Below are 13,144 nucleotides of genomic sequence, written 5' to 3' on the forward strand. Positions count from 1 at the left end.
TTCAAGATACTGCTGAGATTATAGAGGACAGCTGTCTCCTGAGGTTTTGGGCTCCAGAAATTACAACAGGTGTTCCTTGGGGCAATGTTAACAAGTCTAATTGGCAGCAGGGACATGATTAAGCAGATGGGGGATGTAAATCAGTAGCCTGGAGGAAATTAGGAGATCTAAGAATGGCAGGAGGGTGTCTTGTCTCTAATGCCTGTCCTGTGTAACTGAGTTTGAAGAAACCGGATCTTGGTTTATTTTGGATGTTGGCTGATAGAAGCCTTTTCCCTGCTGTCTGGGCAGCGTGGTGAAGAAATTTGTTTCTTCTTTTTGCTCTTTATCTTGACTTCTGGCTGGACAAAACAGGAACAATTTCTCAGGTGAGAATGAAAACCCATTCAGTAAACTCCTTTTCCCCCCTGGCACACAGAGTAGTCCATCACAGGAAATCTTTTGTTGCTTGGCTTGGTGACAAATGTCCTCAAGGTTCTAAAAATTTGTTTGTTTCTTTAACTCCCCACCCCCACCCACAGAGATTAAAATGTTAATGCATTGCTTGCAGCCTTTTTGTGCTGTTGCAGATAGGACTGGCTCTAGGGGGTTCTGTTGCCCAAGGCAGCAGTCTGCCCCTACTCTAACAGCCTGAAGTAATTGACACAGTTACTGGGTTGTTTGTTTGGTTTTTTTTTGCTGCCTCTTGATGGTTTCACCTAGGAAATGGATGAGCAAAGGCTTGAGGCAATGTGCAGAGATCAAAGAGAGACAGGATGCACAAATGATTAGTTTTCATCGAATTTCCATTTTTTTGTTTTGATTCAGTTGTTTAGATTCTTAGATACTAAGGTCAGAATGGACCATTATGATCATCTAGTCTGACCTCCTGCACAACGCAGGCCACAGAATTTCACCCACCCACTCCTGCGAAAAACCTCTCACCTATGTCTGAGCTATTGAAGTCCTCAAATCATGGTTTAAAGACTTCAAGGAGCAGAGAATCCTCCAGCAAGTGACCCGTGCCCCATGCTACAGAGGAGGGCAAAAAACCTCCAGGGCCTCTTCCAATCTGCCCTGGAGGAAAATTCCTTCCCGACCCCAAATATGGTGATCAGCTAAACCCTGAGCATATGGGCAAGATTCACCAGCCAGATACTACAGAAACTTCTTTCTTGGGTAACTCAGATCCCACCCCATCTAATATCCCATCACAGGCCATTGGGCCTATTTACCATGAATATTTAATTACCAAAACCATGTTATCCCATCATACCATCTCCTCTATAAACTTATCGAGTTTAATTTTAAAGCCAGATAGATCTTTTGCCCCCACTGCTTCCCCTTGTTAGTACCTTGTTAGTGAAGACTGAAGCAAAACAGATAGTAAACACTTTAACCTTCTTACTGCCATCAGTTATTAAATCTCCTTCTCTGCTAAGTAGAGGACCTACGCTTCCCTTTATCTTTCTCTTGCTTTTAATGTATTTGCAGAAAATATTGCCTTTTATGTCCCATAGTAGGTGTAACTCATTTTGTGCCTTAGTCTTATGTATATCTGATTTTGTCCCTACATGCTTATGCTAATCTTTTGTACTCCTCCTTAGCAATACGTCCATGTTTCCACTTTTTCTAGGATTCCTTTTTGATTTTTAGGTAAAGAGAGCCTAATAGAGCATATTGGCCTCTTACGATGCTTCCTATCTTTCTTCTAGTTTGCAGTTTTGCCTTAACATTAATCTCCTTCAGAAGCTGCCAGCTCTCCTGAACTCCTTTGTCTCTGAGATTTTCTTCCCATTTACCCACCGTTCTCAGTTTGTTAAAGTCTGCTTTTTTTAAGTCCATTGTCCTTATTCTACTGATTTCATTCCTTAGAATCATGAAATCTATCATTTCATGATCACTTTCACCCAAATTGCCTTCCACCTTCTGATTCACAACCAATTCCTTCCTGTTGGTCAGAATCAAGTCTAAAATGGCTTCCCCCCCCCCCCCCGTTACTTCCTCTACTTTCTGGAACAAAGAGTTGTCCCCTAATACATTCCGAGAAATTACTGGAAATTGTGTTTTGCCATATTACTTTAACTACCCAGACATCTGTTGGAAAAGTCCCCCATTATCCAAAACAAGTTCTGGTAATATTTCTGTTACTTGTTCTAGAAATGTCTCATTCATTTTCTCCTCCTGACTTCGTGGTCTATAGTAGACCTCTCCCATGATGTACCCTTATTCCCCGCCCTTTATCTTCACCCAGAGACTTTCAACTTGTCTCCCGCTCAGCTCCTTCTGGACCTCAGAACAAGTGTATATACTCTTGATGTATAATGCAACACCTCCTTCCTTTTTTCCTTGCCTTCCCTTCCTGAACAAGCGTATTTGAAAAATCAGTCTTGTAAAATTCTACTTACCCACAGGGAAAATTTTTTTCTTTTGTTTTCTTTTCCCTTTAAAAAAATAAATATGTGGAGGAAAATAGTGTTTGCTTTATTATCATATTTTCTTTTTCATTGAGTCAGTAGAGCTGTAATACTGCAAGAAAGACTCTGTTCATGGTATTTCCTATCTGATCAGATCAGCAAAAGGAAGCAGGGAAAAGTGTTATGACTTATTGTTGGGTAGATTTTCAGCCCAGTTTTACAGGCCAGTGAATTTTGGGTAGCCTGGATAAGATTCAGATACACATTCTAACTCTTCAGTGATTATCTTAAATGAACCTCCAAACATTTAGAGGTTTGTCCATCACTAGCAGCTTTACCAAATTGCTCTCATTTAAATTCTAGTAACTCTTAGATTAATATTCTTGTTTGGGTACCAATCTATAAAAAAAATTCGTAACAGCTTAGAGGGGGGATGAATTCCATTTTTACTGCTCCTGTCACTCAGATCTTGTTTAGACTGTGTATTTGCCTCAGTTACAGCCAGCTAGTAGTAAGCAGGGGTAAACGGCTCTGGTACAAATCATATCAGATGCTTTGTCTATCCTAGTGCAGTTAGGACTGGTGATTGGTCACCACTGTCTGAAATTCCGAGTGGAGATCAGTACCCTGCACAAAACTAAGTTTGGATCACTTACAAAGATGAGGGGAGAGGTAAATTCCACCCTCAAAGAGGAACAGCCTTTGTAATAATAACTAAAATATTTATATGCAGAAGTGTGTCAGGCTATGTTCATTTACATATGCTTCTTTTGACTCAGCCCCTGGTCTACACTACGAGTTTAGGTCGAGTTAGATCAATTTAGCAGAGTTAGATCAATTTAACCCTGCTCCCATCCACATGACAAAGCCATTTTTGTTGACTTAAAGGGCACTAAAATCAACTTCTGTACTCCTCCCCGACGAGGGGATTAGCACTGAAATAGACCTCGCCGGGTCAAATTTGGGGTAGTGTGGATGCAATTCGATGGTATTGGCCTCCGGGAGCCATCCCAGAATGCTCCATTGTGACTGCTCTGGACAGCACTTTCAACTCCGATGCACTAGCCAGGTACATAGGAAAAGGACCAGGAATTTTTGAATTTCATTTCGTTTGGCCAGCATGGTGAGCTCATCAGCACAGGTGACCATGCAGTCCCAGAATCGCAAAAGAGCTCCAGCATGGACCAAACTGGATCTGATTGCTGTATGGGGAGACGAATCCGTGCTATCAGAACTCCATTCCAAAAGTTGAAATGCCAATATATTTGGAAAAAAAATTTCCAAGGGCATGATGGACAGAGGCTATAATAGGGACCCGCAGCAGTCCTGCATGAAAATTAAGGAGCTCAGGCAAGCCTACCAAAGAGGCAAATGGCCACTCTGGGTCAGAGCCCCAGACATGCCGCTTCTATGAGCTGCATACAATTCTAGGGGGGGCCCCTACCACTACCCCACCCCTGTCCATGGACACCTGTAAGGGGGGAGTCTCATGCAACAGGGATGAGGATTTTGGGGACAAGGAAGAGGAGGAGGAGAAGGAGGCTAGTGCACAACAGGCAAGTGGAGAAACTGTTCTCCCTGACAGCCAGGAACTGTTTATCACCCTGGAGCTAATACCCTCCCAAGGCGGACTCCCGGACCATGAAGTCGGAGAAGGCACCTCTGGTGAGTGTACCTTTTGTAAATATAATACATGGTTTAAAAGCAAGTGTGTTTAATGATTAATTTGCCCTGAAGACGTGGGATGCATTCGCGGCCAGTACAGCTACTGGAAAAGTCTGTTAACGTGTCTAGGGATGGATCAGAAATCCTCCAGGGACATTATTAAGGGGACATTCAGAGGTGGCTGTTCCTGCTGGGCTGTTTGCCTGTGGCTGAAAAGAAATCATCCCCACTTTTAGTCACGTGGTGGTGGTGGTGGGTTCACGCTGAGCTGTTCGCGTCTGGCTGGTAGGGATCTTCCCTGATACTAGTCATGCAGTGGGAGGAGGGGTGAAGCGATCATCCCAGAGAACTGGGGGGAGGGGGCTTAGGTGGGTTTGTGCTGCACGTTAACCCAAAAACCACAGCCCCTCCTTTTAAATGGCCAACCCAACGGGTGCTTGGTATGGGAAAGGAGGGCACTGCTGTTTGAAAACATTCACACATGTTATTAAGGTTGAAGAAGCCAAAATACTGTGGCTTACCATGGCTGCCTGTAAGCCGAATTCTGTTGCCCGGCCCTGCGTGTGTGATCTCTCACACCAAACCAGCAAGCCCTCAATATAAGAGGCAAAAATGCGACCTTGTACCGAAAGCACATGTGCTATGTAATGTTAACAGCTTGGTTCACCATGAAAGAATCTACCCATTGTTCTCTAAAATGTGTCTTTTTAAATACTACTCTCCCTTTTATTTCCTCCTGCAGCTGCAAATGTTTCAACGCTCCCCCTATCATCTCCATCCCAGAGGCTAGTGCAGATAAGGTGGGGAAAAAAACGCACTCGTGATGAAATGTTCTCTGAGCTCATGCAGTCCTCCTGCACTGAAAGAGCTCAGCAAAATGCATGGAGGCAAACAAGGGCAGAGTCTAGGAAAGCAGAAAATGAACGCGAGGACAGGAGGGACGAGCAAGATGAGAGGTAGCAAGAGGAGAGGTGGCAGCAGCATGATGAGAAGAGGCAGGATGCAATGCTGAGGCTACTGGGGGAATCAAACTGATATGCTCCGGCATCTGGTGGAGCTGCAGGAAAGGCAGCAGGAGCACAGACCACCGCTGTAGCCCTTGTGTAACCACCCGCCCTCCTCCCCAAGTTCCGTATCCTCCTCACCCAGATGCCCAAGAACGCGGGGCGGCAGCTCTGGGCACCCAACCACTTCACCCCAGAGGACTGCCCAAGCAACAGAAGGCTGGCATTCAATAAGTTTTGAAGTGCAGTGTAGCCTTGTCCATCCCTCCTCCCACACCCCATGCAGTGCTGCCCTCCTGCCCCACCCCTCCCAGGCTACCTTGGCAGTTATCCAAGTGTGTGATGAATTAATAAAGAATGCATGATTTTGAAACAACAATGACTTTATTGCCTCTGCAAGCGGTGATTGAAGGGGAGAGGGTCATTGACTTACAGGGAAGTAGAGTGAACCAAAGGGGTGGGTTTTCATCAAGGAGAAACAAACAGAACTGTCACACCATAGCCTGGCCAGTCATGAAACTGGTTTTCAAAGCTTCTCTGATGCGCAGCGAGCCCAGCTGTGCTCTTCTAATAGCCCTGGTGTATGGCTGAGCATAATCAGTGGCCAGGTGATTTGCCACAACCTCCCACCCCACCATAAACGTCTTCCCCCTTACTCTCACAGATATTGTGGAGAACACAGCAAGCAGCAATAACAATGGGAATATTGGTTTCTCTGAGGCCTAACCGAGTCAGTAAACTGCACCAGCGTGCTTTTAAATGTCCAAATGCACATTCTACCACCATTCTGCACGTGCTCAGCCTGTAGTTGAACAGCTCCTTACTACTGTCCAGGCTGCCTGTGTATGGCTTCATGAGCCATGGCATTAAGGGGTAGGCTGGGTCCGCAAGGATAACTATAGGCATTTCAACATCCCCAACAGTTATTTTCTGGTCTGGGAAGTAAGTAACTTCCTGCAGCTGTTCAAACAGACCAGAGTTCCTGAAGATGTGAGCGTCATGTACCTTTCCTGGCCATCCCACGTTGATGTTGGTGAAATATCCCTTGTGATCCACCAGTGCTTGCAGCACCATTGAAAAGTACCCCTTGCACTTTAGGTACTGGCTGCCAAGGTGGTCCGGTCCCAAGATAGGGATATGTGTTCTGTCTATCACCCCACCACAGTTAGGGAATCCCATTGCAGCAAAGCCATCCACTATGACCTGTACATTTCCCAGAGTCACTACCCTTGATAGCAGCTCAGTGATTGCATTGCCTACTTGCATCACAGCAGCCCCCACAGTAGATTTGCCCACTCCAAACTGATTCCCGACTGACCGGTAGCTGTCCAGTGTTGCAAGCTTCCAGAGGGCTATCACCACTCGCTTGTGAAATGTGAGGGCTGCTCTCATCTTGGTATTCTTGTGCTTCAGGGCAGGGGAAAGCAAGTCACAAAGTTCCATGAAGGTGCCCTTACGCATGCGAAAGTTTCTCAGCCACTGGGAATCATCCCAGACCCGCAACACTATGCGGTCCCACCAGTCTGTGCTTGTTTCCCGGGCCCAGAATCGGCATTCCATGGCATGAGCCTGCCCCATTGCAACCAGGATGGCCAAATTGCCGGGGCCTGTGCTTTGAGAGAAGTCTGTGTCCATGTCCTCATCACTCTTGTCACTGCGCTGCCGTTGCCTGCTCGCCTGCTTTTGCAGGTTTTGGTTCTGCACATACTGCAGGATAATGCGTGAGGTGTTTACAGTGCTCATAACTGCTGTGGTGATCTGAGCGGGCTCCATGTTTGCCGTGGTATGGCGTCTGCAGGAGAGCAGAGTGGTAGCAGAAGCGGTGGCTGATGATGGATGCCATGAGAATAGATATTTATAGAGAATGATGAGAGGACCTGCGAGGTGGATTCATGAGAGCAGGAGAGCAGAGTTGTGGTGGAGGACGACGGTTAGCACCACGCACATTTCCCGAGGAGCCCATGACAGACAACATGGAGAAATTAGCTCTTGAGACAATAGCAGCAGAGCAGAGTTGCAGCGGAAGCGGTGGATGACGATGGTTAGCAGTCCTATTGCACTGTCTGCTGAAAGCAGTATGGCGTCCGCACAGAAAAAAGGTGCAAAACTATTGTCTGCCATTGCTTTCACGGAGGGAGGGGCGACTGACGACATGTACCCCAAACCACCTGTGACAATGTTTTTGCCCCATCAGACATTGGGAGCTTAACTCAGAATTCCAATGGGCGGCGGAGACTTCCAGAACTGTGGGATAGCTACCCACAGTGCACCACTCTGTAAGTCTATGCTAGCCACGGTAGTGAGGACACACTCCGCTGACTTAATGCGCTTAGTGTGGACATATGCAATCAACTGTATAAAATCGATTTCTAAAAATTGATTTCTACAATATCGACCTAATTTCGTAGTGTAGACATACCTTTAGTTGTTCACTCACACACTTCTGAGACAGAATTTAAGATCTCACTAATATGCCAGTTACTTATCTAACATTAGATAATTAGCAGCATTAAATATCTTTATCTCTTAGAGTTAACAGCTATGAAAGTGTTATTCTCTTAAACCTTGATTTTTCACCCCCCAAGTTGGGGAATTTTTAAAAAAGGCCTATCATTACTTTTTCTGGTCATATATTATTCTGCCACATGATGTCCTCCTAACCCAGGTTAAAGTCAGAGTGAATATACTTGATTAACCTCAGTAATGCAGGCAGAACCGTCTCATGTACAGCAGTGCTACTGCAGATTTTATATGAAAAAGCATTGATCTTTTATTGAATATTTACTTCATCTGCCCTCACAGACTTCTGTTATTTTAGAGAGCGAGGCACCTGTGTAATTTTTGTTCTTACTGTAGGCTAAATCTAAACATCCCCTCTATGGCTGAGCATTCTAAACAAGGTTCTGAAATATCTGCAGTGGAATTCAAAAGCCTAAAAAGCGGATGCATTCCTATTTCATGCTGCTTTAGTTAACTTGTTCCAGTTTCCCAAAAACTGGCATTTTGTACAAACATAGCACCATTCTAGATTTTGAAATTTTATTTGTTATGAATTTTTGAATCAATACACCATTTTAATGTAACATGGTTTAATGTGAAATTTTGCAACAATTTAATAAAAAATGAAATTTTGGAGCCAAGAAATGGCCTTGAACAAAATTACAATTTTGTTAGTATTTTGTTTTGGAACAGCCCTAATTTTTAAATATGCATTAATTGCATTTAAATTTGTTCTGGAGTGTATTTCTTTACAAATCATCTTTCTATCAAGAATGATTCCTCTTTGAAATGCTGCTACAACAAATCCACAGTCACCTAGAACTTTATGGTGGTCATTATGTTGCCATCTCAGGAATGTAGTAGTAGGGATTAAACTCAGTGCCTCCTGTTTGCAACAGCGGCAACTATCACTTAAGCTAAAGGAAAATCTTCATTACCTCTCAGTTGGATAAGGTCTATGTTATAGTTGAGTAATTCCTTCCACTAGGACAGTAACACTCAGTGATAGTGTTGTGCATGTGATGACTAATCATTAAAATCATGCAACAATTTACTCATCAGGATAAAAGTTTCCAAAACTTTGTGGTTCAGAATGTCTTACAAAAATAGAGCCAGAACTTTGTCTACTAATCTGTTTTGGCTGTAGCAATCCCTTGCAGACATCTGACTAGTTTCTCTCTTCTCATGTCCCCTTCACACACTTTATGTATGGCCACCTATAAACCAAAAGAGAGATAGCCAGAGCTTCCTCCTCCCTGTCCATCTGGCCCACCATTGTGGTGACAATGTGCATAGTGCATGGACTATGTACAGTATCATACATTTAAATTGTGGTTGGATTTTGGCAAAAGGGGCAAATTAGTGCTACAAAATATCTGAATGTATTTGGAACGATCATCTGCAAATCAGGTTTTGATCACGTTCATTGAATAAGGGCTCCCTGACTATTAAGTTCTACAGCGTCAGATGCTTCCCCCCCCCAGAGAAATATGATTTTGAATTTTCAGAAGATCCCATCCCTAAATTGTCTTCCACCAAAACAAAAACAAGAAAGTAGTGAGACTGAGTCGTAGATGCCATTAATTTGAAAGACCCAGCCCCAATGAACTGTTGAAGAATGCAGTTCAATATGGACAAAAATAGAATGAAAGGACAGAAAAAAAATAGGCTAATGGAAAGGGATTACATGGAGTAATATTTAAAAATGAAACAAATAACTGTTATCTCCTAAAGATTTAGTAATTTTTAAAAACCCACTCAGTGTTATCTAAGGTATTTATATCTATCACCACAGTATCTGGGAACAAATTATATCCCGGAAAAAAAATAGTACTGTTCTAGAATGTTCATGAAATCTATTTTGACAAGTCCATGAAGCATCTACTTAAATAGTAATAAAAAAAATTCTGCTTAGATTCCTACTGCAATCCCCCAACCAAGCAAAAAAACAACAGGCCATGTTATTGTGACCCAAATCACTCCTGTATTCACACCCTAAACACTATTGTAAAAATCCTTGTGAGGCATCATTTGAAAACTAATAACTCTGGTAAATAATATCATGGTGAAATGTATGTAGCAACATTATATGTAAAGATATGAATTCACTCTGTATGATGTTATTAGCACATGTTCAAAACCAGACAGTTCTGCCTAGGCAAAAATTCTTAAATAGATCTATCCTAAACAAAGGAATATATGTTTACCCCAATTTACATATAGGTAGTAAACAGGATCATCTGGACAGCAGGGAGAGGCCAGGAGGGATGAGCAAGATGAAAGGTTGCAGGAGCAAGAGGAGAGGTGGCAGCAGCATGATGAGTTCTCTCTCTAACCTAAGAGAGAGGCACCGGCACCTTTGGGCCTCTGGAAGATATCCTGACTGAGGAGAGGGTCAGTCACCATCTTGCTGTAAGACTGTGGGTGTGAAAGGCAATCTTGAACAAGAACTTGCTAGATGAAATTTTAGACATTTAGATGCGTGTTTTCACTTTTATTTGCTTGTAACCATTTCTAACATTCTCTCTTATACTTGAACTCACTTAAAATCCTATCTTTTGTTAATAAACTTGTTTTACTTTAATGTAAGTCAACAGTGCTGTGTTCATACCAAAGTGAATGTCAACTCCAGTTAATGTGGCAAACTGATGTGTTTTGTCTCAATAAAGGAGCAAATATCTTATTATTCCTGTGAACATTTCAAGAGAGAGCACATGGAACTGGGGAAGTTAGGGACTTGGGGTGTTTTCAGGTTGCACCTGCTAACATTACCCAAGTCTGGTAAAGACAAAAAGGTGTGCGTGATAACTGCTGGCAGGCTGTTGAATTCAAAGTGGTTAAATCACAACTGCACAGTATACAGAACATGGAGTGCAGGATGCTTGCGTATATGTCCTAGGCAGGGAGCCCCAAGTAGCAGAAGCATTTTGGGGGCACCCAGGGTTAAAATACAAGCGTGAATTGCCATCACAGCACATGATAGTTATATGTCAAGCAATGATGTAAGTGCCTTGAGCACAACCTAAGAGCTAATTAATCCTGTGGGCTATAGATTAATAAAAGAAATTGATCTGCATTGTGCACAGATGTAAACAGTTAATCATTTATTCTCTATTTGAAACTGAAGCAAAGAAGGAAAAAAATGAAAAACAAACAAATTTTGCCTCAGAGGAATGTTAATCAGCCTCCTAATGCTAGCAGGCTATAAACACCAAGTACTAATTAGTTTTAGATGATATTAGTAATGAGTCTCTAGTTCCTTAGAGGCAATAGACTAAGTTGGACTCAGATTTATTCCAATATTTATCAAAAGAGTTATTGTGACATGCAGTGTGAGCAGCTTGATTGAACATTATTAATGCCAGATATTCCCCAAGAACTTCAGGAGAGACAGAAATAACAGCTGGTTTAAAATGTCTGAGCACTAGGCAATGATATCATCATCAGTCTCCTCAGAACAAACAAAGTGTCTTATTTTGCAGTTATTCTCACATGCTTTTACCATTTCTGAGGCAGTTATCTGGAAATCTCAGGTAAGACACCAATGGGGGGAGTTTTTAAAATTAATTTGATGAAAGGAATTGGATTGATATTCCTGGAGATTATGGACCTGACCTAAAGCCCAGTGAGGACTTTCCATTGACTTTAGATGACCTTTGAACCAGGCCCTGATTTACCACAGAACAGGTACAACACAGACAAGAGCAGAAAGTGAGGATTGCAAGCTTCCCCCACCTGAAAGGGCCAATTGAATGGTTAAGAGAAAGTAGTTTAGTCTCCAATCTCATGTACTCTTTCTTCCTGCTGGGACTGCCAGAGGGTTATATATTCTGTAGGCACCGTCTGAGCAAGGCTAGCCCACCATTCTCCACCAACTTTTGGCCTATACTAAAATGGGCTGGATTTAAATGAGCAATGTAGAGGTTAAAGGCTTGGTATTCTTTACCAATCCTTTGCGGCAGCTAGTTCCTACCACAGGATTAGTGATGGAGGATTGTAGCATACTGGAATATTCTGTTTTTCCTATATTACGTATCTTTCAATATCCTTCCTCTTTAAGTGTTCAGTAAAGTTACCCTATAGTAAGTCTTTCGTTGTTCCACTTGGCACCTCTGGAACCTTCTCACAGCTACCATTGGGTTGTTGCTTCCTTCCATTATATCATCATTTCCAAAAGCCGTGCTTCCTCACAACCTGACACTGTTCAAACTGTGAGAAGCTGCAAAGAGGTAGCACAGAGCCCTCTGATTCACAAACTCTGGGCCGCTTAACACAGGGTGTGCTGGTTTTAAATCAAAGGTGAAATAAATGTCACAGTGAGTCTTGAACTCCTAATCCACTGGTGCCAAGGTGATTAAAATGAAGCTTTCATAAATTAAACATAAAATTTGAAGCAATATTAGTAGCGCTCTGTATTGCTATTCCCTTTATGGGAATTCAGCCATAAGTCCTTTATTTGTTAAGTACAGTAAATCATCAGTGTTTTAACTCTGCAAATGTTTATACAAAAAGAACTATAAACCTTTTCTAAATATATTAAATAGCCAGCTTTTCAACTTCAGGATAAACAGTTCAATCCTTTCCCTTTTGGAAGGAAGTGCAAACAAAAGCTTTTAAAAAAAAATCACTTATACTATAGGATTTTAGCAGCTCTAGTCCACAATTAGTATCATACTAATATTAAGATGTAAATGACTGAACTTTCCAGTTCTTCTAAGTCATATTTTACTAATGAAGAATTGCCCTTCCAAATCAACATCTGTTAGAAGTACACTCTAAACCTTGTAGCCATATAATTGTAAAGAATAGGAAATTCACCAGCAGCTCCTAAAAATATTGAAGTCACCAGCCCTGCTACAGACCAAAGAACAGTATATACCAATTGCATACATTACTCCAGATCTAATATAGGTTATATACTGTGAATAAGACAGAGCGACAACATTGTACAGTTTACCAGGTTTTTTATTCCAGATGTTTTTAAAACACCAAGGATCGTACTGCAAATACTGGTCTTGTGGCTAGGGACCCAGCCTAGCATTGGCGAGACCTGGATTTGAGTCTGTTCCACCACAGAGCTTCTTTGTGAACTTAGGAAAGTCACTTATCCTTATCAACAGCCTGTGAAAGAGGGAAGTACTATTATTACCATTTTAAGAGGGAGAACTGAGGTATAGAGAGGTTAACTACAATAAAAATAGTAAGGCACTTAAATCGTATGACAGTGGGGGCCATATAACTACCATAGATAGAAATAACTGCATCAGTAATTCCTCGCACTCAGGTACAATGCTCCTATGTTCCCATCATATACCCCATAAGTACCCTGCTTTGGCAGGGGAACCAAAATTGCAACAAGCAGGCTGCTACAGGTTTGAATTTTAAAAATAATAATACAAGATGTTGAATAACCAGATTAAACTAGAATTTATTAGTCAAAGATCAATATTGCACAGTCCAGAAAGGAAGGTTATGCATATCAAACTAGTCCAGAGAAGCACCTTTACAGCTCAATTCACTCCCAAGTAACAACCAGCAACTCTCCCCCTTGTATACCATGCATTTTCTGTCTCTTTTTCT

Source organism: Lepidochelys kempii, chromosome 6 (genome assembly GCF_965140285.1).
Source record: "Lepidochelys kempii isolate rLepKem1 chromosome 6, rLepKem1.hap1, whole genome shotgun sequence".
Lineage (NCBI taxonomy): Eukaryota > Metazoa > Chordata > Testudines > Cheloniidae > Lepidochelys > Lepidochelys kempii.